Raw genomic sequence first — 12,750 nt, 5'->3', positions numbered from 1 at the left:
AAATGGAACGGTTCAAATTAAATGAAAATCGGACAATGGTTTGAGTCTCGTCTTCACATAGGTAGCTACAAACCCTTTTAAAATCTGCCTGAGGTTGTTTGTGGAAGATAAATAAAGGTTTCTTGGTGACTGCTACTCCATAAAAAAGTTATTGAAGCTTTCAGAATAATGTAACATGAATTGCTCTTTGAGATGTATCCTTGAGAGCGTTCCTTTTGGCGGGGGATGACTGCGATAAAAAGAAAAAAAAAAAAAAAAACACACACTTTAGTCGGTAATTAACATTTGAGTGGCCGTGGCCTTTCCCACCGAAGTGTCCGTCCATTGACCTGGCCGTTGATTCTCGTTGTCGAATCCATGGAGTTCAACTTCTTGTCATTGGTGTTGTTGTGATATAAATGAAAGCATTTTAGAAATTGATAATCCAGAACCTTAAAAGTGTCACAGCTATATTGATACCAGGAAAGTTTTATGCCTAGGGGTTCGGTTTGATTAGGACTAGCAGAAATGGAAATGTATATTCCTTGAGATTATATATTTAACAGCGAAACCCGTCATAAAAAAGATGCTTGATATACTATATGGATTTTTTTATAGTTTTATTTTCTTAGAGTGAAGCCCAAGTTGAATCGTTATTTTAGTGTCTTTTAGTGGGTAGGTGTGAAACCTCCTTAGGCTACGCCCATCCCTCTCCCCTATCCAAGGCTTTGGCCTACTTAATTCTTGGCCGTGCTTATTCAGGCTACGTCAGGGGAAACTTATTTCGCAGAATCCCATGGTGAGTATTTTGTAATAAATTTACATAATTTACCACAGCTAGGTACCCACCATCAGGGTTGAGTGTATATAGGCCTAGTGGACATTACCCTGAAAGAAACGTAACCACAAATACGACATCCATTAGGGGTTGGGGCGTCCAATGTATTTCGCCGTGTTTAGTACTGGCCCCTGGGGGTTAATTACAATCGTCCGAATAAATATTACTTTAAATTCTTGTTCAGTAAGTAAAATAACATAGGAAAACGTCAACTGCCATAGTCTACTTTACCGAGGAATGACGGCGCAGAATCACCATACCATGTTTTTTTTTTTTTTTTTTTTTTCTTTTTTTTTTTTTTTTTTTTTTTTTTTTAGGCTAACTGAAAAGATTTTCGTAAAATTCCTTCTGCTCCCTTTTGGTGTATAATTTATTCTTTCATAAGGTAACTTGAAGCGCAAGAATGTGTAGTTAATCTTTTGCTTTCTGGCCAGAAATTGATAGTAGGGGAAACAACCGAGTGGACTAGTTGATCCAGTCTTGCCCGCTTGTTGATCCACCCTCCGAAAAAGTACATTTGCTTACTTCGAAAGGAGAGTAGAGATCTTGAAGTGTTGCTCCCACCACCGATGACTCATGACTGGTGCCCATCTCCGGTGTCAGGACGTGTTAAAGTACGTTTTCTGAGGGTGGATCAACAAGTGGGCAAGACTGGATCAGCTAGTCCACTCTGTTGTTTCCCCTATAGAGATGCAACTGCTAGATGTAAAGTAAAGAAATCTAACACACCTAGGCCTAGGAACAAAATCTTGGCTTTGACAAAGGAATTATTGCATAGGCGAATATTTGCTTGTAAGCCATCATTTTTGGCGTGGTTAAGAAATATATTACAAATAATTTTGTGTATGAAAAATCCAAATATTCCTCTAACAAACATAAATGTTTTCAAGATAATTTCATTTTCGCTACTTATTGTAGACCTACAAATGTTTCACCAGGTGGTTCTTGTTGTATACCGCCATGCTAATGGTTGTGTCACACACACACCACTCATATGTTGATATTAGTGGACGCATCCTACTTTTGTATTTACATTTACATTTTTTAGCGTTGATTTGTAAAAACAATCAAATATAACCATATCAAATTTCATGGTTGCTTTGGAAGTAATATTAATGTTATGACACATTTTTTCAGTTTTTTTATTTTAACAATTGAACTGAGGTTTGATGATGACTTCGTTTTGGTCAAATGTATCAGTAATGAGTGAACGATTGTTTTGAAATTGTCGTTTTTTTTTTTTTTTTTTTTCCATTCTGAAATTTGGCTACACATGACATTTGCTTACAGCTTTGAAGTATATGACACATTCCACTTTTATGAAACAATATTATGGCCTTATTGTAAGCAATAATTTTGTTTTCACATTGAAATAATAGATCAATGTGGAGCATGTTGTTAGGTTGCCAGTTCGTGAATTTTGAATGAAATCCTTTGCACTCATGTAGCATCAGTTCTCAGCATAACTGTACATTTCATTAGAAGATGACCTGACCAACCACTCCTAATCCAACCTAGTTTATGTTTTCCTTAGTGCATGATATTAGTTAGAAACATTCCATAAACATACTTCAATCATAATGAAAACTATCAATAGGATGAATATCCTTCAATTTCACCCGTTTTGTGTTTTCCCTCACCCAAGCGCATGCTTTCCCACTATGTCCCCGAGTTGTGGGATGTAAGGATGGAGTCAACTCTCGAAAGTACTCATTACTAAAGAAACAAATGTCAGAAGCATTCTAAGCATACCCTTAAAAACACAAGTTCAAGATGCAATAATGTTTTAAAATAAAATAATACCTAGTTGCAGTCTGCTTAAAAGGAGGTGAAAGACAAAAATCTCGGTAGCATTGCATCCTGACCTAACTTGTTCTATGGCACCATGCTTTAAACTGACCAGGGTTCTTTTTTTACCCTGTGTGAAGGAAGTGAAATTTTTGGTTCATGACATTGTATGCTAAACTAAACTCACTTCGCCTTTTACAGATTAATTGCCTGAAATCAAAGTTTAGAAATTTTGAAATACTGGTTGTGATATTTTGAAAGTTTTTTTGGGGGGGGCTTTAATTTGGGAACGTAAAAAATCATTAGTGAAGCTGTATGATTCACTGTGTAGGTCTCAGGTTTAATGCACTCTTGGGACATACAGTATTCTGCAAGATACACAGTATTCTGCGAGTAAAACTAGAGCAAAAAATTTAGTTGTACAAAATATTGCTCTTAAAATATGGTTCTTCTGAGGAAGGAATGCTGAGGTGGATTATGGGAATATTGTTGCTGGAAAGACTGGAAAATGTGAAGTAAGAAGGGCAGGCTTAGTAAAGCTTACAGTGGTGATGAGAGCCACAATTGAGATGGTATGGGCATGTGTTGAGGATGGATGACGAGGAAGGAGTGAAGAGGGCTTGGGAGGAACCTGTTAGAGGAAGAAGGTTGAAAGGGAGACAGAGAGTTAGATGGCGAGATAAAGTGAACGAATATATGGAGAGAAAAAGTTTGGTGGAGGATGGTGCCTTTGATAGAAGGTAGTGGAGAAGGCTCATCAGGCAACCAACCCCTTAATGTAGAGATAACAGCGGGAAAGAAGTTCTTTGGTTTTTTTCTGTATCTTATTACTGCTTTCTTCTTTGGAAACATTGTAGTGTCATGCATCATGTGTATAATTGAGGTTTGCTTAATTAAAGCATTGTAAGACCCATATTTTTAAAGGAAATTGCTCTTTCTTGTTTCTCTGTTGTTTCCTCTTGATTCTATGCATTTTCTCTCCCTGCCTTGCTGGCATATCGACTAGCCTCCCTAGGACCCTTAATGACTTATGTACAATACAATTATGGGTCTCTCTCATTGCACATCTCTGCTAAACTTAGGGTGTCTGTGTGTGTTTTTCTACTCGATTGTTATGTACAATACATAACTGTACGTAGCATTCGAGTAAGAAAAACACACACACAGACACACCCAAGGTTTAGCAGAGATGTGCTCTGAGTGAGACCCATGAATAGACTGAACCCTTCCCTTCATTACAATTGGTAGCACTCACATGTGATGTTCTTAATTCCATATGTGTTCTAGCAGGTTATCAAAAGTCTGTTAACAAGGTAGATTTTTCCTCAGACAAAATGTCCTTTAACTTAATTACCCATTAAGTGTGGCTTCCTTCAACTGGGGTATGACAGTACTGTTTCTGTAACATATGCAAATTTGTATAGTGAAGGATTGCATCATTAAACACATTGTGTGCAGCACGTTTTACTGGTATTGAAAAAAGTAATTTCATAATTAAAATATATTTTTATTTACAGGTAATGGGTGACTAAGGTAGGTGCTGAGAATTGCTTTTGAAATTGTACGATATGATTTCTAAGGATATTGAAGGTAAGGCAGAAGAATAGAGATACTGTATACAGTGTTGTGATGATATAACTTTTAGCCTCTGTGTGATTGGGTATTATAACTTTTTTCAATTGTTAAGGTGTCAGAGTACTATAATTGTAAAAAAAACATAAAAACTGCGAAAGAATACTTGTACGGTAAGTCTTGTAAGGATCTTTTACCTCCTTGTAGAGGGACTTTAGAATAAAATGCTAGGTGTGAACATGCACATTTTTTATGTTTTACAGGAGTTTGAATTTGCAAGTAAAGTACTGTATATAGATAACTGTGCTGTGTTTTATCAGTTATCACATATGGTGATTTTCATATCAACCGGAATTTTAGCTTTTAGAGTTGACTGTTCTTTAGTAATAGAAGTTTTGAGTTATAAATTTATACAGGGTATTAAAATACTTTATTCACACCAAAACTAAAGTAAAATACACACCCAAACTATTGTTGATGTATTTAGTCATGCATTTTTTAAAAGTAAAATTAATTTTCCTTATGTAAACCCATTATGTATTTTGTTAGTATTATCTGCAGTAGCTGTCTTTAGATATGCCCCCAAATTACTCTCTCCCTTTCAATCTAATATTAAGTATGAATTTGTGTCCCTGAGCACCCTTGGTGGTGAAGATTGCATTGTCTGGCAAAGCTTCAGGTAGGATGGGCTTAGGAGGTTCAGTCTATATTACTTAAAAGTACAGTAGTAATTTAATTATTTAAAATATAATAGTTGTCAATACGAAAACCTGTTACTTTATGACTGGTGTTAGCCCAATTAGCTATATAAGTACAAAGACTCACTCACCAGAAAATCTTTAGGGGTATTTGAGCCGGAATATGTGCTAGGCTAGACCATTTGTGAATATTGGGCCTAGCAACCAGTCAAGGTACAGGCTTAGCAATGTTGATAAAGCCCTGGGTTGTATTCTTGCTTATCTGTCAACAACAGTGAAAACACTGCTTTCCATTACTAAAAGGTATAGTAATTACTGTGCTGAGAGGTGAGGATATTTTATGTGGATGAAATGGATGATAAATTTCGATCCTTCCATCGCTCAAGTAGAGGCATAACATAAGATCATGCCTGCTGCTAAGGTTCCAATTCTCGCTCAAAAATTGCTTTGCTGAGTGAAATTACCTCAATATGGAATACCAGTATTCTGTGTTGAAGCCATGTGATGGGTAATAGGGTTTTCAAATTGCTGGAATCTTGTCAGATAGTAGGAAGGTTCAACTCATTCGCCTGGTGTGTGGCAAGTTTGGTGTTTTACTCATACATGGTAGAGCTAGCATTACCCCTCACTTGGTATGTGTGTTATCTCTGAAATGTGCATGTACTTGCAGAATGTTTGGGGTAACCTAGTCTTCTGGTGCCCTGTACTGTCCAGTACCAGCGGGTCCCTGTACCATTTTTGGATACTATTCATAACCTTTCCATGTCTAATCAATCATAAGGAAACTCAGTGTCCTCTCAATGTGTACTGAGTTTAACAGTTCTTCACCTTTGTTTCTGGAAGGATATTTAGTTTAGTCAATGCTACAAATTTTTTTTTTTTTGGTGTTCATAGTCTGCCCTCCCCGCCATCCAACTGAGTGCATATAAACTGAGTTTGGTAACAACAAGCCTTTTCTTGTGGTGCTTACAGGTGCTGGAAAGGTCTGTGTTGTTGCTTCCTCACAATAGTGTTATACCCACTCTCCAGTTTCTTCTACTAGTTTGGTTTTCACCAAATGTAGGGAGCTCCACAGGATGAATGACAATATTGGAACTCCATTCCATGCCTCTGCTTATTTGACCTGTGGCAGTGATACAGAACATTTGCTGCAATCACACAGTGGTCATACTTAGTGTATACAGTGAAACAGATTTGCTTGAATTTTTTAATTGGTCATTTAAAATTTTAATTTAATAAAAGTGTTAAAAAAACTAATAAGGGGGGTAATGTCGTCTTAGAACTGATTGGCATGGTTTTTTTTTTGTCCTAAATTATGATTATCGAAAGGCTAGGCTAGGCCTAGGTGTGATAACCACCAACATACATGAAAAGATTCATATTTGCAGTATTTTCCTATAAGAAATATCCACAAATCACTTTATTTTCTTATGTTTCATGATTAAATACACTTTTGTGATAAAACTATTAAAAAAAAAACAGGTATAAGAGCATTTTAAGTGGGCTTTTCTTGAGTTTAAAATAACAAAATAGACAGTGTTAAGCATTTTTATAGGAGTTCCAAGTATTTGCGGATTCAAGCTATTTGCTGGGCGGGGGGGTGGGGGGGCTGTTTGGTACGCATCCCCTGCGAATATGGGGGTCTACTGTTATACTGTTTTTACCGTTTAGTATATTATATTGGCATTCCTTCATAATAAATAGCCTATTCGAGGAATAATTCCCAATCATGAAATCAACTTTTATCAATGTGAGGCCAGCCAGCTTCAAAATGTCAACATTGAATTATGGTTCCGTTCACATTGTTTTATCTTTCGGTAACCTTTAAGAAAGTTTAATGGTAGTGTAATTACGGTAGTAAAAGCTTTTAGGATAACATAATACACATTAATTTTTAATTAAAAATTCAATATCATTTTGGTGGTAAATAGTAGAACAATGCAGTCATACAAACGATAATTATTGTACATTATCATATTCTTGTTTGTGATGGGCGATGAAGCACAAACAATAAAAACATTTTTACCTGATATGTACATTATTGGCATATCTCCATAATAAATAGCCTCTTCGAGGAATAATTCCATATCAATGAAATCCACTTTTATCTGTGCGAGGTCAGCCAGCTGACAAAATATCGACATCGAGTTATGGTAGTGCTAACAGCAACGTTTCTTTTTGTATCTTTTACTAGAAATTTTAATGGTGGTGTAATTACAGTACTTATAATCTTTAGGATAATATTAATTTAGCTTACTCGGGGAGTAAGCCCACAAATTTTGTTGTTGTTGTTGTTCTTGTTGGGGGTTTAGGAAAGGCCTAAAAAGGTCTGAAAAGGTGTTTTGCGTTGAATTTAAGGTACAGGAATGTGTGATTTATATATTAGAATGCAATGCAAAAATAATGTGCACGTTAAAAAGTACAGAAAAAGCATTTCTAAAAGAAATATAGCATATTTATTTTAATTTTTGTTGGTGGAACAAGGCTGCACTTGACTCGATTTTAGCACATTGTAATTTATTTGGTGTACTTAATTTAGAGTATGTTTCTGTTCAGTTATTTTGTGTTTCCACTTATAACTGAGAATATATGAATGTGTTCATTGTCCTTTTTATATGATCCTTGTTATTAGTATGAGTACTATACTCTGTTTTTTTCCATCTGTCCATCTGCCTGTGATGTTTTTGTATGGTAACACTGCGTCCCGGGCTTTAAATAGTTACGCTATGTGTAAGTTTTAGGTAAATAAAAGGATATCTGGGTGTACATTTGCAACTGAAAAGTGTTTTAATAATTTACTGTATGCGGATTACACCGTTAATATTCGAAATAGGATATTGTTATTATTGTTGAATGTAAGCTGAATGCAACTATCTAAAGCCTGGGACGGGACGCAGTGTTACCTTACACATACACCACAGGCAGATGGACAGATGGAAAAAAACCGAGTATAGTATAGACTAAGCATGAGTATTAATTATGAAGACTTCTTCACGTTAAGTTAGGAATACTATAATGTTTACAACTTATGCACGAGGGGAAAATCTTCCACATGTCCCGAGTAAGCTTGAGGTATGATCATGCCTTGTTCAGTAAAAGTTAATCATTTTGGTGATAAATATCAGTTTAGAACAATTCAGTCTCATGAAGATAATTATCGTACATTATCGTATTGTTAGGGGTTTGTGGCTGGCGATGAGATGATAAACAAAATAATGTTTCCCTTTTAGGCTTCGTGTTTAGGAAAAAATGATATAGAATTGGCTTTGTTATTTTGTTTATTTTGAATTTTTAAGGATACAGTTAGTGAAATGGCATTTGTAATACCTGTTTTTGCAAAAGCTAGCCTATACACAGATGGTTTTGTAATTTACCAGTCGTCGCATATTACCCTTAGCCTGATTTTGTTCATTAAATCTGATGTCCGTTGGTTTTGGATCCATTAAAGTGAGGCTTTACTGTACTTATAGAGCTCTTAGTGTTAAGTCATTGCTACTTTCTCATTGTGTTTGTATTGTGCTGAACCATGTGTATAAAAGAGCTGTTGTATGGTACCCAGGAGAGATGTTCCAGTTTGATGCATTTTGCATCTAAATATGCTTGTTGTGCCGAGTTAAATTTTGGCTGATTGCACAGTAGTTTACGTAATCTTATGAGGTAGCTTAAAATCACTATATTGTGGAAGTTTGCTGGTTGGTGGACCATAATTATTAGTGATTATAACTACCTTAGATTTTTTCAGTGATTGGCATTATTAGGTCCAGTTGTTTGTTTCCACAGTCAGAGGGAGCTCACCATGGCAATTTTTGTTATGTAAGTTTGTCTTGCAGGAGAGAATCCTACTCTAGCTTAAAAAAATCAGTTTAAACCTAGAGTGATTATCTTCTTTGAGAACACATTCAGCAGTGTTGTGACAGAGATCGTTTGGTTCCTTGTCAGCTATATAATCCTGAAGTACAATACCACTGACCCTTGGTTGAACTTTATCATCAATAATTGCTGTGGTCTCAGTCTAGGTTTGAAGATTAGAGGGTTCTCTGCTCTTCAGCAATCAAGCCACTTCCCTACTTTCATGTTAGGTTCCTTTGGCAGCCCCTTTGATAATAGCAACAACAAACATATCTACATATCTTAAACACCAGTTTTCATGATGGAAATGTTAGGCATTTTCTTTACTCCTCCTGGTTCCTGGTTCCTAGTTCCTAAGCGCACACTCCACAAACACAGTTGCAGGCACACAACACTGTTTATGAGGTGTAAAGCTTTATTTCCTTAATTGTTTACTTTACTCATTATTTAGTTTAACTGTACTTTATGTTACTTCAAAATGTTTATTTTTAATTCATGTGTCTTATCCCTTTTTTGCAACCAAATTAACCCCGAAAAATTACAGATATATCTAAATTAGATACAATCTAATATTTCTACTTTACTTTTAACCCAACTCCCTTTCATTTCTTCTTCTTTATAACTGGGGCAGAGCTGTGCTACTTAGCTTTGACATCCATCACTTTCCAGGTTAAGAACATTCTTAATTTTGAGGGCTATCCTTATATATTCTCCCAGTTTTCTGTTAGGGGATGTCAGTGTCCCTGAATTTATATCCTGATGTGATTTTTGTAGCGATTTACACATGAATAAATGTTCAGTGGTGTCCTCCTCCACTCTGCATATTTCACAGATCGTGTCCTTCAATTTGCCCCGGAAGTTAGCCTTTAAGTTCAACATATTCGGTATGGCTTCCATTATGATACAGGCATCCTTTGTTTCCAGTTCCCTTATGTACTTCTTTTCCTCAGGTTATCTATGAATCTCAGTTTCTTCATTTCTTTCCTCTTTTCTCTCAAAGTCTCTTGGATATCTTCATTAATTCTTATCTTTATTTCCTTTTTCAATGCTGCTTTGGGATATTCTCTTATTCCATTAATTTCTATACTTTGGTGCATAATGTTCACCACGCTTTTTGTCCAACATTGCCCATAGGGCGCTCTTAACTGATCTACTATTTCTTTTAATAATCATTTCTCCTCCGAATTTATGATGTGGAAAAGCATTATTTTCTTATAATCAATTCTGTAGGCTACTGGCCATATGCCGGACTCCGCTATAATTCCCCAATACTGTATGCCCTTAGGTTGTTCATACATTCCTTGGAGATCCTGTATTGTATTTTCTCTAGTACATTTAACTCATTTTCCGTTACGTTACTCCATGTCTCTATGTTGGCAAATAAGGTTGATACAACTACTGTTTCATAGATCTTTTTCCTTACTGCTAGTGCCATATTTCCTATTTTTTTAACGTCCCCATATCTTCTGATTTCTCTTAGTGGGTGCCCTTCATCTTTGTCAAGTAACTCCTCTTCTTCTTTTAACAATGAGAGGCAGTCCAGCAGGACTTTTAATGAGCAGCTTTCCCAGGCTTTTAGAGTCAACAAGTGTTCAGTCACCACTGTTGACCCAGATGCTGTAAGGCTGGCAGAGGTCTTATGAAGAGTGCTCAGTTCCCTGTCCTGACTTGCTTTATATTGATTCCTGGTGCACATTGATTGAGCTAACACTACCATCTCATTTGGCATGTTCAAAGTCCTTGGACAGTGTGTGCACAGATGGGATTTGTATGCATGTGGCTTACACTATTATCAGTGTTAAGTTTGCCTGGCAGTACATGCACTTGTTCTCCCATACCCTACTGTTAGCTGACCATTGCTTGGGCCTATTTTCCTGGCATATGTCTTGTATGGCCCAGGGTGCATTGACCAGTACTGGCTATACTGATTTTGTTTAAGGGTCTTGTGAATGGGCACCAGAGCAATTGGTGTAGGACCCAAGAATAACCGCAACTTGGTTGGCAACTGGACTGTCTACCAGTTTAAAGCTCTTATGCGTCAGGTTTGTGAACAACCCCTATGGGAATTTGCTAGAGCTTTCACTTTTGCTTTCAGCATGGACCCATTTCCATCATGTGCAGGTGTTACTTTACCTAATTAATGGTTAGTTCTGCCATCTTCAGAGATGCACTTCTGAACAGAAATAATCTACTAACATTTTGTCTTGATCTGGGAATCTTCATCTAGCAGTTCCCCCTTCCAGCATGCTCTATGAGCTGGGAGATCTTGTTTGGGTGATGTATGGCAGAAACCTACTTACGAGAGTTTCCTTGAACTCTACACTTCCAAAAATGCACCTGCTCACTGTCGCATCAGAGGGGGAATTGAGACGCACATATGAGTAGAATGTTCTTCTCAGATGTGGGCAGAGTATGATCCTCTTGTGTACATAATATTTTTGAAAGGCAGGCAGTACATCTGGCTTTGCAAACATTTAAAAATTTTTGATGAGTCACTCTGTAGTGGTGTTGAGCGACATGTCAGTAATGGCTTATGTCAACAAGCAGGGAGTAACAATTTTCCTTTACCCGGCCGTTGGTGAAGGAGATGCATAAGTGGATGGGTCTCCATGCCATTGGGTCAGTAGCTAGATACATTCCATTATTGAGGAATGTTTTGCTAGCCAAGCTCAACTACTGGTAATCCTTGTCTTCATGGGGTAGTGGCTGTTTGAGTTCTTTGGCAGTAGTGGCTTACATCAACGAGTAGGGAGTAAGAACAATTTCCCTTCAGGCAAGTCTCCATGCCATTGGGCCATTGGCTTGGTACATTCCATCTTAAGGAAAGCTTGGTTTATTCCATATTAAGGAATGTTTTGCTAGACCTGCACACAAGTCATTATCTGTGCTTCTTGCAAGAACTGGTAAACAAAAATAAGATGTTTAGGAACATTACCTTTCTTTCTGGCTTTATGATACTATAGCCAAATATAGTTGCCTTCTGACGTGTACAACCTTTACTTCACTGAGGCTGTAGACACCCTCTCTCAGGCTCAGGGCCCCACTTCTCTGACATTCCTAAGTCATACGTAGTTGGAAAGTTATAGGAGTCAGTGCTCCCCTATGCTGACTTTTGTGGCAGAATTTTGACATTTCCAGGTGGGTTGTCAACTTCTATTCAGTTGACAGAGATGACCTCCCACCTAAGAAGAGAATCATTTACATGAAAAGTGATGATTTGTATTTCTGTAGGAACAAATATGAGACTGTTAAGTAATTTGTATTTGTTGTAGGTATATAACCAAAGGCTTATATCATACTACCCAAGTTATGGTGGGATCGTCAACCACCCAGCAATGTTGGGACTTCAGATTTATAACTGCAGGTATTCACATTGATAACTCAAGGGTGGGATTATCCTCTAGAAGTGGTCTGTGGCTGCCATGTAAGAAAACGTTAGAGTTAAAACAAGACACGCAAAACGAACAGAAAAATTCTTACCTTTCTGCCTAACACAAAATTTATGTTGAGAAAACGTTTTAAAGAAAAACTGTGCTCTTCAATGCAAGGGAAATGAGAAAATGTTTGAAAGAAAAACTTTGCTCTTCAATGCAAGGGAAATGAGAAAATGTTTTAAGGAAAAACTTTGCTCTTCAATGCAAGGGAAATGAGAAAATGTTTTAAGGAAAAACTTTGCTCTTCAATGCAAGGGAAATGATTCTCAGGGAAATCTTCAAGGCTATCTTTGGTAACTGCAGGCCAGGCAATATTTAACTTAAAGAAACCAAGTTAGGTCATGAACCTTGACCTACATTAGTTTTGTCCTTATCAAAACCGAACATAAAAGAAAAATAAAGAGAGCTGCGAGTGATTTCTCTCTGGCAAGAGTGGAATTTTGGTATATATTATATATTGTTTATTTAGTGAGTTACAGAATAATAAAATACCGAAGTACAACCATCTCTCACCCTTCTCTATTTTAGTGAGAGTTAGGCAGAGAGTGAAAGAGAATCCGTAGACTTTGACAGATGCCGAAGAACAACAATC

The 12,750-nt window shown here is 36.8% G+C and overlaps 1 protein-coding gene across 1 annotated transcript in view; it reads left to right on the top strand.

Annotated features, from left to right (window-relative positions):
• Nucleotides 1-271: 271 nt before the first annotated feature.
• LOC135212080 (metal regulatory transcription factor 1-like) overlaps nucleotides 272-12,750 on the top strand; it is a 117,479-nt gene continuing 105,000 nt past the window's right edge. Inside the window, exons 1-2 of the mRNA XM_064245440.1 lie at nucleotides 272-778; nucleotides 4,123-4,138. The gene's annotated coding sequence lies outside the window, so the exon portion shown is untranslated. The remainder of the gene's footprint in view (nucleotides 779-4,122; nucleotides 4,139-12,750) is intronic.

The sequence above is a fragment of the Macrobrachium nipponense genome, chromosome 40 (genome assembly GCF_015104395.2).
Source record: "Macrobrachium nipponense isolate FS-2020 chromosome 40, ASM1510439v2, whole genome shotgun sequence".
Classification (NCBI taxonomy): domain Eukaryota; kingdom Metazoa; phylum Arthropoda; class Malacostraca; order Decapoda; family Palaemonidae; genus Macrobrachium; species Macrobrachium nipponense.
The sequence above is the reverse complement of the archived record's forward strand: the minus strand, read 5'-3'. Positions and strand labels throughout refer to the sequence as shown.